This window comes from Leptodactylus fuscus, chromosome 1 (genome assembly GCF_031893055.1).
Source record: "Leptodactylus fuscus isolate aLepFus1 chromosome 1, aLepFus1.hap2, whole genome shotgun sequence".
Classification (NCBI taxonomy): Eukaryota; Metazoa; Chordata; class Amphibia; order Anura; family Leptodactylidae; genus Leptodactylus; species Leptodactylus fuscus.
In genome coordinates this window covers 71,956,519-71,966,950 of record NC_134265.1, presented here as the reverse complement: position 1 = coordinate 71,966,950, position 10,432 = coordinate 71,956,519, and positions in this window count along the sequence as shown.

Below are 10,432 nucleotides of genomic sequence, written 5' to 3'. Positions count from 1 at the left end.
GTGGCACCAGTAAGGCAACAAAGACTATACTGAAATCAATAGCCAGTCTATGCAATACTTGGACATGTCAGGCTCATCCAGAAGGAGATCCACTCTTTGTTGCTGCTCATTGCGATGAGGGATAACAGTACTGACCTGTCAGATATCGCTGTATGGAAGCCAGAAATCATAAATCACAAAAAGAACTGCCAACTAAACTTAACCTTTATCAAACAACCACGTATCAAATAACAAATGTAGGATCAGTGTTACAAAGCAGCGAGACATAACAGAAGAAAACAATGATTCTAACAAATAATATAAAGATCTGAAACATTCATCATAAAACTTATAGCAATGTCAAGTCAGTATAAATGCAGACCTGGTGGTATCGGTAGGTAGTGAAAAAAGGTTTATTGGTGGACTGTGTCAATGAGTTCAAACCTCGCAGTGATCCAGCACTTCATTAAAACCCCTCAATTTATTAGTAAGCCATTAAAATCCATATATAGAACCAACAAAACATATAAAATCAATGCTGTGCACCCCTGGGGAGTGCTGTTATACAGACGTATCGGTCTTCAGTCATAACCATGAATAACTGTCCCAACAAGTGAATTTAATCCTAGCCCATGATTACATAATGGGTATCAGGATGTGGACAATGATAAGAAGCTATGGACTACCATAGGGTAATCTCCTGGTAATCCATCATTGGGACTATTTTATCCAGTGCCAGATAACAAGGAATTCTGGTGCAGGGGCAAATAGTTAAGGGATAAGTGCAAAATTGGTGGGGGCCAGGCCAGTGGGATCAACCAAACACAAGAACAGTCCCCCACTTTAAAATGGAGTAGCGGTCACCTGCGTGAATTGCTGCTTCAATCATTTCTTTGGGACTGCCAAAGAGATGCCGAGTACAGCAGTCAGCTATACCCAGCAGTCCCATACTGGAGGAGTAGGACACGTGGTCATTACTCTGATAAAATGAGGAGACCCACATTCTCATGATCAGTGGGGTTTGCACTGCTTGTAGTTACAGATGAGCCAACCTTTAATTGTTATACTGGTTAGGACCAAAACTTTGATTCAGATCTTGCAAAGAATTATGGGTTCATTAATATAACACTCTGGGGCTTCTGGGATACTCTAACCCCTTTCTTATGTCAAAGTGCAACGAATATTGCTATGGGATAATAATCGGTGGTTACAGTGTGTTTAAAAACATTGCACTGAATTTTCAGTATATGTTCACACAGAGTTTTTTGCTAGCTGAAAAAAAATCTGTTTCAGGAATAAGAAATGTTTTTATCTATGTGTTTTATTTACATGTTACGTTTTTGACACTTTTTTGTTGTGGTTTTTGATGCTTTTTTTTTTTTTTTTTTGCTTCAGCACATTTGTATGGACCTGGAAATTTGAAAACTGCGACAAAACACACTAGTGGTTCTGCCACCTCCCATTGATTTCAATGAGTTATTCAATGTGGAAACCGCCTGAACATACGTCATGTGGTTCTTTTTTTCCTCTAGCTGAAAAAAATCAGCTAGAGGAAAAAAAAACTGCTACTGACTCTCATTGAAATGAATGAGAGGTTTTTTTGCGGCAGATTCCGCCTCAAAATTAGCCTTCAAAAAACTCTGTGTGAACATACCCTTACACTTTTTAAAACTATTTTTAACAAGTCTTATGCAACAAAAACTCAATTATAACACACAGGAAAAGAACTTCAGTATCCCTGGGGGAATTGTAACCTGTATTTAATGAATATTTAATTAAAAAAAAAAAACAGGCTAATTTTAATACATAAGGCAGCAGTTATTGCATATTACTGTACTTGTATTTTTTTTCACCAGAAAACTTACAAAAAAGTGCTGACTGCTCCAACAATATTGTGATAAGATAGACAGACCCTTTCACTCAGTCTACTGTCTCTACCTACAGGTGATCTTATTGAGTCGAAAGTACACACGTCTCCAAAAACCCACACTATTATCTCTGTATTATAACCATCTTAATCTGTCTGAGACCCCATCTCTTCCTCATAATGGACACCTTCTCTTCTGCCGATATATAGTCAGTGACCCTAGACCTATAGTTCCCCATGATTGGCTGGTTCCTGATATGAGGGCAGCCTGCAAGGTATTTTGAGTGATCCTGCCTGGTCTCTTGAAGTCATGTGATCCTTTTCTACATGCCTTTTACATGGCGGCCACCATTTAAAAGGGTTTTCCCATCTCAGTGTTTCAGCAGCTTTGCCTGCAGACTTTTCTTCTCACTTCCTGTATTTTTCACCCCCCTCCTCCCTCTTGCTGAACGGGCTTGAGAAGGATCTCAAAACTTATGCAGATCACGTAATATGAAGATGCTTGTACAGAATGGACTCAGTGTTATCTGTGTTTTTACAAAAAAGATAGACTCTGCTTTATCAGCAAACTGCAATTAGCTGAACGATTGTCCTGCCGGCAAGAGTAGTGAGTGAGTGATGTCACTTGTTCTACAGGTCTGTGGTTATAGAAATGCTGTGCAAACAATGGGTGGAATATGTTCACATAAGCAGGCAAACAAAGCAGAATTTCTAAAGCAATATATTTACGAAAAAGTCTTCAATTTACATAAGCTACCAGTAAAGATAGGATCCTTGAGATTGGACAACCTCTTTAAGTTGGTTTGTGTTATTTAAACCACAAAATATTTGGAATCAAATGTTTTAATAAATTTGAACACAAACCAGTTTGCTCGTCTCTAAATGTCCCTTACCAATCTAGCAGTTATCACTATTCACAGAATACCCAATTTAACAGAGAATATGTATAGACAGACACATGTCTGCAGCTATTGAAACATAACAGGCTTAGACACCGCCCCAGGTTACCAATTAATTTTTTTTATTCTATTATGACACATCTGAAGTATATTTATAAGAATATTTATTTTCAGATTACTACATAAGCAAATAAGAAATAAACACCTTTATAAATATTGCCATACAAACTAAATGTATTTATGCATGTGGGCCAAATTAATCTTATTTCCTTCATTTTATTTTTAAACAGGTATTACGGGGCAAGCATAGTAAATCTTTTTGATTGACGGCTTTAATTACATATTCTTTCAAGTAATTCAGTAAGTGCCGGGGCACTGCCTGCACTGTCAAATTATAGTTTATATAAGCAATTTAAAAAGAAGAAATTCAATTCTGAAATGCTTTCCGTGACAATCCAGAATACTGGCAGCATAGAACAATCTAAAACAATAACATAAAACTTTAATATTCTCATCACTTAGCCTAAAGTCTACCAGAAGATTGGCTCATGCTACACAGTGATTTATTTGATACGTAACGTCTGAAAACAACAGTCACTTGAATTTGATAAACATTAGATGGAAAATGACATTAACGTCCTCTACCCCACACCAAATAGATTGTGTGTCTTATTTATCTTGACAATGACTTCTAATTCTTGGCAGTAAATCACAAGAGCAAATGCCATGACCTATTAGACTGGAAATACAGATCTTAAAACCGTGGACTTCAGTAATGGCCTGGCGATTAATCATGTCAGTTCTTTATAGTTTGGCAGTATTGGAAATGGTTATTATTGTACAGCGTAAATAGGTATTAACACCACAATATTATTTCATAAACACAAGTCCTTCTATTTAATTTCTCTTGACATGTCCAGATATGTGCCCTAAGATAACCAGCTTTTTAAGATAACCCAATTTTCCAAAATTGTATCCAAAAAGGGTATGTAGTATGTGTCTATTGCTTGCAAGTCGGTTTTACTGAGATCGTTTCAGGATAAACTGAAGTCCTTAAGAGGTGTTAAGCTAGTATCATACATGTGAAATTTATCTGTCAAGGAAGATTTAAGGAAGCCATCGCGGATGCCAAAATCTGACCACCACTCAGGAAGGGAGATAGCTAATCACTATATGGTAGCTCCAAACACAAACCTTACAATTGCCCTGCCACCCCCATGGCAACCAATTTTGTATGTCTTTTAAGAGCTTTATGTTCTTCTGAAATATCTTGCACTTGGCTTAATTGTTAAAGAGGCTCTATCACTAGGAAAAGTCATTTTTAACTAATCACACCTTTGCATAGCCCTTAGAAAGTCTATTTCACACCTACCTTTTGTATGTAGATTACCTCAGTGGTTTCTGAATAAGTCCGTTTATATTCATATGCTAATTAGACTAGTGCACTATAAATGGTGCACACCTCTCCTATTGTTTTCTATGGGAGGCTGCTGCTGCTGCAGCTTCCTGTTTGCCTTACACACATATAAGATTATGGGAGAGAGGAGGCTGCTGGGAACTTCCTGAGCTGGCTGGAGGCTCATTAACATATGAATAAAAACGGACTTATTCAGACACCCCTGAAGCAATCTACATACAAAAGGTAAGTGTGGAATAGACTTTCTAAAGCAATGCAAACATGTGTTTAGATAAAAATGACTTTTCCCAGTGATAGAGCCCCTTTAACAGCTAAAAATGAGAGAATAAAGCTCTCCAATGTTTAGCAATGGTAAAATCTGAAGATAGGGTAGACAAGTGATGACATCAGTTCCCTGAAGCTACATTACAGCAATAGTTACATGGTACTCAATGAATGTGTCAGGTTTTGGCAACTGCTGCTGTACTATTTGAACTACACTCATGGGCAAAAAAGTAATTCACAATGAAGAAGTTGTTGAGATAAAATAAAACATTGTAAGTGATGCATGTAAGTGATTGCAATATTACAGCAAAAGGGTAAGTTTATTTGGGAAAACTATACAATTGAAAGGAGGCGCTAGTACCCTGTTGGCCCACTTCGAGCAAGATAATATATGATTGGACATGCAGGCACCATATGCAGGATTGCCATAGTACCTGAGCCTGTAGATCTTGTACACTCGTAGATTGTCAAAACTAACTCCTCAGCTCATCACATAAATTCTTGGATGGAGACAAATCTGGAATACCAAGGAATTCTTGCAATCTGGTGACATTCTTTGGACACAGTTGCTGTGTGTAGACATTATCCAGCTGAAAAATGACACTCACAAGCCCTGCCATAAGAGGCAACATGTGGATGTCCTGCGCATATTGCTGAACTGTTAGCATAACACAGCACTACTAGGAGTTGCTGCCAGGCGTAGACTATGGCTCCCCCAAGATCACCAGACCAGCAGTTGGGGCAATGTATCACACAACAACAAAGGCAAGATTGAAAATGAGCATGAGGGTGGCAGAGAGAAAAAGAAAACTTATGTAGGTTTTGCTCAGACTGGGTCGATTTTCAAAAAGTCATTTATTGCTCCAAGTTTCACTTAAAGGAGTTTCCCACAAAATATATTTTATGGCCTGTTAGAAAGGAACAACATATAAAATGTAGTAAGGATAATCTTACCAGTGACTGTGTTTGTAAGTTATCCATATCCATCTGGTCCTTAGCTGTGTCATGTGACGAGAAATAAGATGAACAAAGAAACTTGCAGTGTTAGGGTGCATTCACACTGAGTATACGCTGAGCTGATTCTGAACGTAAAACACGTTCAGAATCAGTGCGTACAAAGCAGATCCCATTCATTTCAATGGGAGTCGGCATACAAGCGCTCCCCATTGAAATGAATGGGCTGCTTTTTTCCCTATTGTTTTCAATGTGATACGCGCGTATCACATTTATTTTATCACGCTTTACTTGAAAAGTTAGAGAACGTCAGACAAAATCAGTTAATTTTTAATGCAGTTTTAACTATTCCACAAATGCATTATATGAATGCACCCTCCAAACCACACCATCCTATATTTCTTACAAAATTCATCTTTACCATCAACTACACTAAATTATCACTATCATCCTATAGTTTTCCCCACATATAGTGGCTTCCAGATGGATTATAATGGCCCCCTGTAGATACACATGCTATAATGGTCTATAGTAGGTGCTACACACATTATAATGGTCCACGGAGGTCCCTAGACTTTATAATGATCCCCAGTAGATCCTTCACAGATTATAATAACCCTTCACAGTGGTTCCTACACAGTAACTATGCCATATACAAATGAGTACAATAGGAAATACTTACACAGTCCTATATCCATGTGATTAATTGCAGTTTTCCTCCTCTAGTCTATTTGATGCATCAGGTTTGCTCTGAGCCACAGGTATCACTAGCAGCTGCCTGAATGGTAGAGTAGGAAGGTAAAGGCTTCCTGCTGTACCTTTGTATTCAAATATATCTGCACCCTATGAAAGCAGATATAGTTGAAAGAAGAGATGCTGCCATCTTCCCACCAGAGTGTTGCAGCACCTCTATGGGTTTCTATGGCACCCTAGTTGGTAATCACTGCTCTGTAGTATATCAAACACAAATTTTCAGGTAGATTTCTTCTTTAGGGCTAGACAACCATTTCCAGACACTTGTGTAAGGCATCAAGGTTTTCTGTTCAATGTTTTAGAAAATACTTTGTGAATCTATTGTACACTATTAAATGAAAACAAAGTAATACAACAGAGTTAAAACCTTGAAAAGATACAAATATGAAACATTTATTTGGATACAACATATTGCAGACACATTAGTGGTCCATTTAACAGAACTGGTGTAACTGTAAAATACATTTACCAGAGGAAAAATGCACACAATATAAATTGTTAGTTTAAGCATTATCACATAAGGCAGTGTTATGCAAATGAGAACAATCAGAAGTTAAAAGGCAGAGTTAAGAAACCGGTTCAGAAAATAAAAATTGTAATTTTTTTCCCCACTTTCTAATGTTTACCTGGCAGCAGAAAGAAATCTTTTATCTGTAATAGAACATGGCATTATTCTGCATGTTAACTTGCGGAAGCACCCATTTCCAGTGTAGTAGCTTGTACGTGGCTTTCAAATATATTACATTTAAAAATGATAAAGAATTCTAGAAAACCTCACAAAAGGTATAAAAGGTGCTTTAAACATATATAAAAAGACAATCATTATTTTGGCACCATATTAAAAAAAAAAAAAGTTCGGAAATCGTCTTTACTCAAAAACTCAATGAGAGATTGTATGTGCCACCTCAATTAAAAAAAAATATATAAAAAGTGGTAAACTGATAAAAATGCAGTCCTATCTAGTATGCGCTGTGTTAATAATAATAAAAAAAATAAAACAGAATATATTGGGCAGTTAAAAAAAAAAAAAAAAGACATACCACCTGAGTACTGGGGGGTTTATTGTTCACTAAAAGCACCAATTTTAGTCCAAGAAACATACAAACACCTGTGCCATGAGATCCTCCTTGGTAAAACATACATGTTAATGTATACAGCAAACCATCTAGGTTTTCACTGTGGCCAATTCAACTATATAAATTTCCCTATACAGCAGCACTGGTCAAGTTGTCCAACACCAACTATTGATGTCCAAACCATACTGATACATTTTACTGCTATAATACTGTAAACATCTGCGTCAGATTAGAATCCTTTTAAATAGAAATTGTCAAAAATAAAATCTGACCAGAATATTACTGTATGCAGTCATTACAGAATACAAAAACAGACGTTATTGTAAAAGCCTATAAAATAAAAAGTTTCTAAAGTCAGAGACAATATATTGCTGTATATGCCAGATGCTAAAAATGTAAATGGCTGAGACAATAGGAGTGAAAAATATTCCACATTAGTTTTATAATCTAAAACCAAATCAACTAAAATTTCTAAATACGGAAACCAGATTTGCTCTCAGTATTACAAAATATGTTTTAGCACAAACATCCTGTGACTTGGAGTAGTCATATGATATAACTAGAGATGAGTGAGTAGTATTTGATCGAGTAGGTATTCGAGCAAATACTACGGTATTCGAAATACTTGTAATCGGCCGAATACCATGCGGTAAACGCAGTAAATATTCGATTCCCCTTCCACCTTCGCTGGCGCTTTTTTTTTTTACACCAATAACTATGCAGGGGAGATGGGACAGGAACTAGGACAATGTAGGCATTTAAAAAAAATGTATACAGTAGAGATGAATGAGTAGTGAAATATTCGGAAATTCGAAATTCTATTCGAGTAGACCTCAATATTCGACTATTCGATCGAATACCTACTCGCTTATCTCTAGATATAACCTAAGATATTTGTAAGAATTATGTTTCAGGGAAATGTAAAAAAAAAAAAGAAAGAAAAACTAAAAATAAAAAACCTTTAAACCTGGAAAAAAAACAATTCAGTAAATTTGCAAGAAATCAGTCTTTAGAAATAAGACATTTTCTGCTACTGGAAAATATACTTCCAAGCCTATAATTTTGTATGATGTAACAGATATTTCTCATTGAGAGGCGGTGTTACTTATTCCATCTTATAGTTTTGTTTGAGATTGGAAATTTTATTCAAATTCTAAAGCAAATCATTTTTCTTTTCACCAGAGACATAAATGGATAAAAAAAATTGACTGAAAGTAAAAAGGTGGTCACAATTTGTATAAAGAAACAAATCCAGTGACCAAAATATCCACAAAATTTTACAATAGTTTTTTTTTTTTTTTAAATTTATACAAATGAGTTCTATAAATACAAGAGAGGAAATGTGTTAAGTTACACCAAGGGCACACAGTAAAATCTAATAGAAAATGATGGTCCGGCATATGGATTGCTACAATGTACATACTAATAAAATTAATAAAATGTATACTTTATAACAGTGTACTATACCCCTCGCTATAACAAAAGCCCTCTATAATTATTAATACAAATATTATTACAAAGACAAAACTTAAAATGAGAAAACTTTAAATTTTTAAAATATATGGGATAACTCACCGTCCGCTAGAAATCTGGCCGCCGTAATATGGGACTCCCATGTATTCCTATCCAGTCCATTTTTAGTAAAAACTTGCACTTCCCATGAAATAACAATTCTGGGGCATATGACTACATTGCATGCTACCAGTGTGTCCCAGCACACTCTTGTACTATCCAAACAGTGCTTCCATTGTCAAACATTTTATAAGGGGAAAAGGTAACACCCCGATGTTAGTTTATTCATATACTTCCAGGGGTAATAGAGGCGCTGCATAGTGCATAGAGAAAAAATGCCCTGAAATTGTGATTTTACATAGAATACAAGTACAGTGAAACCTCTCCAAAAAAACACGTTTGAGAAGACCTCAAGTTTTCTATACTAGTCATCTTCTTTAAGATCAACCCCTAGAAAACCACTTTTTAATACTATTTTGTGTGGTCATCTCAAAGAGGTTTCACTGTATTTACTAACATGCATCAGGAGAGTTGACCAATCCTCTTTGAGTTTTACTGTCCATGTCACTACGGGGCTGAGTGTTTGATACGACTGCTATTGATAGGGCAGATGCAAAGTAAAAGCTTTTATTATTTTGAGTGATTTCTGCCTCTCTACATTTGTAAAATATTGCATGGCCTACGAGAAAAGTCTGCACATGTCAAACTAAAATAGTCAACAGCTCTAATCCAGATCTGAACAGTTCTCCGCACACACCGTATTTGTAACCCTGTAGTTAGATATTGATATATTTTGTTACACAACCTAGGGGTAAACTTAACAACTTCAACTCAGATCGATGATTGGACTTATGTGAAAATGAAGTTTACTTCTCAAATAATAATATTAATATTTAAGGCTTCCTACACATTACTGTATTATGATTCTATACAACTTCCGGGCCGTATAAACCCATTATATGGTGCCTATGGACTTCCAATATCTTACAGAGGATTGGACTTTTTCTTGTTGGATTCCATACAAATTCCCCCATTTTCCACCTCAAAAAACCAAAACATGTTCCAGTGGACATCATATTATGGAGGCATTCTACCCTAGAAGCAATGTATAGTAGACAGCCACAAGGAACTCCTATGCATAAGGCCGAAGTATAATTAAATGCTAAAGGTTTCTCCAAGTTGTTTTGTAACAGAATCAAGTGCCCAACCAAGACATATACACTGGAGTGACATGGCGTATACTCTATACAGGAGTGACGGTTAAACTGTGTCACGGAATTGATGATCACCTAAGACAAATGTATAATCTGACTAATGTTAATTCTTATAAATAGAGATTGCCTATTAGAAACTGCAATGGTGTCGCTAATAAGTGCATTGCATGAATGGCAACTCCAAAGGGAATGATGCACACAACCATGATCCTAATACGGACACCTTTATGCTATGGGTCTACATTATGACACGCAGGACTGCCTAGTGTTGTGAGTCTTATACAATCTTCAGTAATACTGTATAAATAGTGATTTGTAAATTCACTGCGGTGATGAAATAAGATTTTGAAATAATACATACCGTATATATCAAATATTAACAATGCCAATTTCCCACCTAAAGGTAAGGTATAAAGATGCTATTTAACAGAACTTCTTCATTTTCCCATTATAAATTGGAGGATATTTTGTTAACGAAAAAAAAAGGAAGACATTTA